The sequence below is a fragment of the Pteropus alecto genome, unplaced genomic scaffold, assembly GCF_000325575.1.
Source record: "Pteropus alecto unplaced genomic scaffold, ASM32557v1 scaffold63, whole genome shotgun sequence".
NCBI lineage: Eukaryota > Metazoa > Chordata > Mammalia > Chiroptera > Pteropodidae > Pteropus > Pteropus alecto.
This window is the reverse complement of record NW_006434897.1, coordinates 1,973,554-1,979,815: the sequence shown is the minus strand read 5'-3', so window position 1 is coordinate 1,979,815 and position 6,262 is coordinate 1,973,554. Positions and strand designations below refer to the sequence as shown.

The 6,262-nt window shown below is 35.9% G+C and overlaps 1 pseudogene; it reads right to left on the bottom strand.

Annotated features, from left to right (window-relative positions):
• Positions 1-5,518: 5,518 nt before the first annotated feature.
• Positions 5,519-5,651, bottom strand: LOC112478942 (annotated as a pseudogene).
• Between the last annotated feature and the right edge of the window lie 611 nt (positions 5,652-6,262).

The window sequence follows — 6,262 nt, the reverse complement described above, 5'->3', positions numbered from 1 at the left end:
TTGGCATTCTGTACAGTTTAGTTCTTTTAAGTATATTTTTCTATTTTTTTTATTTCCATCACGATAGGTCAGAGACCACGTTCTTGGTTCTTCTCTCTATTTTATCACTATTAACCTCACAAATTATCTGCCAGCTTTATCTTCATATAAGCATGCATGACTTCAAAACTCATTCTTTGGAAATGACCAGACAAAGCACAGTTAAATTCAACAGGAAAAGACAGGGACTGAATTCACTGATCGAATGGGAGCCACCAAAAAGACTTCATTCTAACAAGATGAATCTCCATAGAGCCTGGTGGAAGACGAAAATTGAGTCTATTGTAGCTGTTTGCATAATAATGTATTAAGGTGTCCTACCAAGACTGCTATGTATTAATCAGTAATTCAGAGGCTAACCAATGTTTACTCCTAGAATCCCAATACATCTATTCTCTGCAAGCATCAGAGACTGCTATTCTTTCCAAAACTTAGGAGAGGCCAGGAAATTAAAATGACATTACTTGCTGCCCACTTATGTTATGGTTTAGCCATAAATCAAATTATTCAATATAGAATATGGACTTTTGGAGTTATCTAAATCCTTGTGCCTTCTTACTCTCCCCTCACCCCCACCAGCAGAACGCAACTTTGACTAATAATTCTAGAAAGTTTATATCCACATTGTCCACAGTAGCATAAATTGGTACTATGGCAAATTCATGATGACTATTCTTGATAGAACAGACTCCCATTGTTGACTGTCAGTCATTCTATGAGTCATTCTTTAAATGTTTACTAAGTCTATATTATGTGCCAAGAGTTATTCTGAGCTCTGATGATGGAGCTGTAAAGAAAACAGAGAGGAATCTCTTCCCTCACGACACTGATATTACAATTGAGGAGAGAGAGTGTAAACAAGTGAACCTGTAAAAAGGTAATTTCAGTGACTGTTGAGTGCAATAAATGAAATCACCAGGATGGTATGGAGAGTGCCACTTTTGCTCATGGTCAGGGAAGGCATTCCTCGTAGACGTCTGAGTTCAGCCAGCAAAGCAAAGAAGTCATCTGTAGGACAAATAACTAGATTTGTTCTGCTGCCGGGGGTGAGGGGCGAGTAAGAAGGCAGGACTGTCTTGATAAGACAGGGGCTTTTAAGACAGGGAAATGAGGCCAATGAGCTCGGAGTAGAGTATACCACAATAAGGGTGAATGAGCAAGACTGATCATACAGGGCTTGTATCCCATAGAAACTATATTCTTCTCAATACAAGGGAATTCTTTTATAGGTTTTAAGTAGATTTTTTTTTAAAAACTGTCAGAGAGGTTATGAATAAAGAAAAGGAGAATGCTTGAATGAACCCTGTTGTACTAAATTAGATTGGTATTAGTAGGAACTAGTTTAAAAAATGTATCTACAAATAGATATATATATATACAAACATAAATGTATGTGTGTAAGGGTTTACTGTACAAACATATATCTCTTAATTCTGAACACTGAGTCTAGAAGCATTATCAAGGATATCTAGTGTCCAGATCTTTGTTTCTAAATACATTCTTCAATAAAGGAAACCAGAACTCTTTGGAGAAGCTGTGATTCCAGGGCCATGGCAGGAAAAATGCAAAAGGAGCCTAGAGTATTTTGAGATTCCATAATGTACAAACACGTTAGAAGAAGAAAAAAAAAAAGACGGGATTCAGATCGAAAGGAAACAAGATCCAACCTGAAGGAGTTTCTAATGGTTATATCTGCACCTCTATGAGCAGCAATATGAACAGCAATAGTACTGGCTAATGATCCATAAAGATCAGGAATCTATTTATCAATCCTGTTGCAATCTGGTTTTGAAGATTTTTATGGTCCACATGTGTTCAAAGCTGATATTCACTTTTGGAATGCTTCTGTGAGGATAATGCACATTTTGTTCATGCAGGTGATATGTATCTGGCTGAGCTCTTGTTTCACACCCTCCCCACCTTTATCCTTTTACTCCTATGGTCCCTTGCCTTGGCTGGCCACCCTCTTTGGGAAAGTCCCCTCAAGATGACTCTGGTTCAGAGAAAACATTTATCCTAAGACCGCCAAATCCTTCATGCCTTCAGATGTAGTTTTTTTTGTTTTTGTTTCCAATAGAGCCACCTCTACTTATTCTGAGGTCACGGAAGCTAGCGATCCATAATATCTCACTTTTAAAATTCTCCAGGTGTGAATGACACTGACTCAGTACCTTCTCAAAACTCCAAGGAATACAAACCAAATTCTCTAAGTAATCCTCTCAACTACACATTCGACAGGCTCATGGTAAAAAGCCAGTAACTTGATTCTCAGTTCCTTTGGGAGAAAAGAGGAAGAGAGAATAAAATGCTACAAGTCTTTCCAGCTTTCCTCAAAGAAAGTCTTTCTCTTCTGTTCACTAAACTTTAAACCTTTAGAATTCAAAGAGGAAGAGCATGGGGTAGATACTGGCTAATGTTAAAAACTGATTTTTTATCAACTACTTTACGTGTCCTGCATAGATGCCTAGCACATCATTACGAAATATAAAAATATTTTCAACCTCTTTGTTATGGTCTCAGATTAGTAACAAGTTCTTAAACTTTTGGGCCCTCAGTTAAACTTGAGGCCCAAAGAGTGTCATCTTCTTACTTAAGAATAAGAATAAATTTTATCTAATAAGAACTCTCCTATTCTCCACAACAGGCTTGAATGATTTTCCAAAAATTTTTGTGGGCCTCAGTAAAAGATCTTACTTTATTAAAAAAATAAATCTACCAGAAATTATTATAATTTTACCAACTTGGGCGCAACTATATCTGTTCCTACTTTCTTTCTTCCCTTCCTTTCATTTGTATCCATTAATTTGGGAGTGCCCAAATTAATGGATACAAATAAATCCACACCTAGACACATAGTGAATATTCAGAAGACTGTGGACAAAGAGAAACTTTTATAGGCTTCCAGAGAGGAAAAGAAAACACAAAAAGGAGGGACATTAACGAAGGATGAAGGGTCAAAATGACTGAATTTCTCCATGGTCATATTGAAAGCTAACAAATTCATGAATAATTTTCTAAGGTTGCTGAAGAAAAATTATTTTAAATTGAGAATTTGACATAAATCTATACTTAATCAAGGATGAAGATAGAATAAAGATATTTTAGTCATGAAGGATAGAAAAAAACATGTCCCTCATACTCTAAGAAAGTTTGAGAAGGTGACCCATTAAAACAAAAGACTAAATCAAGAAAAAGGAAAACATGGAATAGATTCTTTGGAATGACATGAAGGGAATCCTCACTATGATATTAAAAAGAGTTCCTGGATGACAGCTGTGCATCAGGCAGAGGGGGCAATAAAACTTAATTGGAGTCAAAAAATGAAATTGATAGAATAACTCATGAATCTGTTAAATGAGGAAATTTATACAATTGGCCAAGGGCTTGGGATTGAATTAGTGATGAGTATAGAGGAAATTAAGCAATCAAACCAAGGCGATTTTTAACTGCAGAGAAAACTCATCTGTGACTAGCATTTATACAATTATCATAATGTGAAAAAATATTAATCTAATCAAACAAATATCATAACTATATTGGGAGGCTTGATGGTGGGATGTGTGTGTATATGTGGAGCATAAAGGAAGAAAGTTAAATACTCATCTTCCACAGTAGCAAGTGAGCAAATGATTATTAAAACTGAAATATCAAGAAATAAGAATACAAACATGTTTTTGAGAACCATGGAGTTAAGTAGCACAATAATTAGTTTTAATTGACTAAAAGTATCTATGAAAAAAGAGAAAAGTGGGAGAGGGGGCCAGGGGAATGCTTTTTCATTATTACCAAGCTTATCGTACAGGTCTTTTTAAAAAATTTCTGTATATGTAAAATTTTAATAAAGATGTAGAGCAAAACATATTAAAAACAAAACATTAACAAGGACTAATGATGTTTCACCTACCATAGGGCTTAGGCTAATAAGGGAAACAAAGAAGTAATTAACACATAAAATAATGAAAAAAGTTCTGAAAAGTGCAGTGAAGGAAACAAACAGGGTACCCTGATAGAGAATAACTGAGGATAACTTCAGACTTTATAATTTTTTTTGCCTTAGGTGGTCAAGGATGATTTCTTTATTTCTCTCAAGAAATGAAATGTAAGTTGTAACTAGAAGAAAAAGTCACACATGAGAATAGCTGGAGATGAAGTTGGAGGAATGTTCCCCACAGAAAGAAATGCCAATTATAAATCCTGAAGCAGAAACAACTTGACATTTTAGAGAAATGAGGGAATATTCATAGTGTGTGTAATGGAAAGTTTGAGATGAGTTAGGAGAAACAGGAAGAGGATAGATAAAGCATGGATTTTATTTATAAAAAATATTTAGAAGAAATATTTATAAAAAATATTTAGAAAAATGTTTAAGCAGGCGTAGGAATTTATTTAAAGATCAGCCTGGTCGCCGCATGGAAAATGAATTAAACACAAGCAACAGTAAGGTCAAGGAGACCATCTAGGAGGTAAGTAAGGTAGAGACAGTGGTAGTCATGGAAATGGAGAAATGTGATTAAATATAAAACATATTTGATTCATGTGGCCAAAGGAAAAGGAAGTATTAAAGATAACTCTCAGATTGCTGGTTGGGGCAACTTGGTAGATGATGGCACCATTTACTATGATAGCAAATGCTAGAGAAAGAACAGATAGAAACGGGAGACTGCAAGTAGAAAAGTAGAGTCTTTTCTGCACAATTTCAACTTAATATGCCATTAGGTATTCAAGAGGAACCATGAATCTTGCAATTAGATTTGTGAATCTGAAGTTCAGACATATAAGTCAGGGAGACATCAGAAGTCAGAAGGCATTTAAAGCCATGGGAGTGGATAGGATCAACTAAACTGAGTGTAAAGACAGAAAAGAGGACAAAATTTGAGCTCTGAGTAATGTTTAAAACTAGATGTCATAAATAAAGAGGATCAGAAGAAACTGAGGAGTTGTAGACAGTGAAATAGGAAGACCAACAAGAGAGCACAATAATATGGAAGTCAAAAGAGGAAATTGTTTTATGGCAGAAAAGGGAAATCAGTTATATTTAATGCTGCTAGGGAATAAAGAAGAGAACATAAATGTGCCCTTTGAATTTAATAATATGGACGATATCAGTGATCTTGAGAAAAATAGTTTTATCTCAGCTAGAGCTGAGCAGATAGGAGTGAGAGGGAGGTGAAGAATTAAAAACAATAATGAAAAACAGAGAAAGTGAGTTATTTCTTATTTATTTTATATATATACTTATTTATTTATTATTATTTATGCCTACAACATCTGGTCTTCCTAGGTGGTCTCCCATCCAAGTACTAGCCAGGCCCGACCCTGGTTAGCTTTTGAGATCAGACACTGGGCTTGTTCAGGGTGGCATGGCTGTAGACTGTGGACCATGGCTCCACTAGGGCGTGAGCCCAGGAATTTCTGCATGTAAAGCAGACATGCTAACCGCTACACTGTGGGACCACATCCTTATTATTACATTTTTTAATGCCTACAGCACCTGATATTCCTAGGTGGTCTCCCATCCAAGTACTAACCAGGCCCAACCCTGCTTACCTTCTGAGATCAGATGAGATCAGACCCTGATTAGCTTCCGAGATCAGGGTGGCATGGCCATAGACAAGAGTGAGTTTTTAAGAAATGTTTCTTGAAAGAATTAGAAAACTAAACAACCAACTAGTCCCCCAGTAAATGAGAAATGTTGAGGAGGCTATAGGATGAGCTGTGGTGTAGGACATGACAAAGGTCAGGAAGGCCCACGTCGTGGGGAACTGTAATATAAACATCGTAAGTTAGACATTAGGTAAGTTCTGGACTAGTAACAAATAACTGGTTTTATTTTTCAAGTAAAAAGCATTTATATAAAGTAAAAAATTTCAGAGCCCGTATCTCCGCCAATCACAGATGTCAAGAAGGCCATAGCTCTTAACATTTAGTTGTATTTTAGAATTTTAGCTAATAAAAACAAGTTATTCTGAGCCTGTTGACTTTCATATCTTCTTTTGTTTTCGTCTACATGAAATTTTAAAGCTGGAAGGGTCCTGCATTAGTTTCTTGTGGCGACTGTAACAAATTATCAAAAACTTGGTGGCTTTAAAAAATAAATTAATTTTCTCACAGTTCTGGAGATCAAAAATCTAAAATAGTATCACTGGGACAAAATAAGTCGTCACATTACTATACTCCCTCCAAAGGCTCTAAGGAAGAGTCTGTTTCTTGCTTCTTCCAGCTT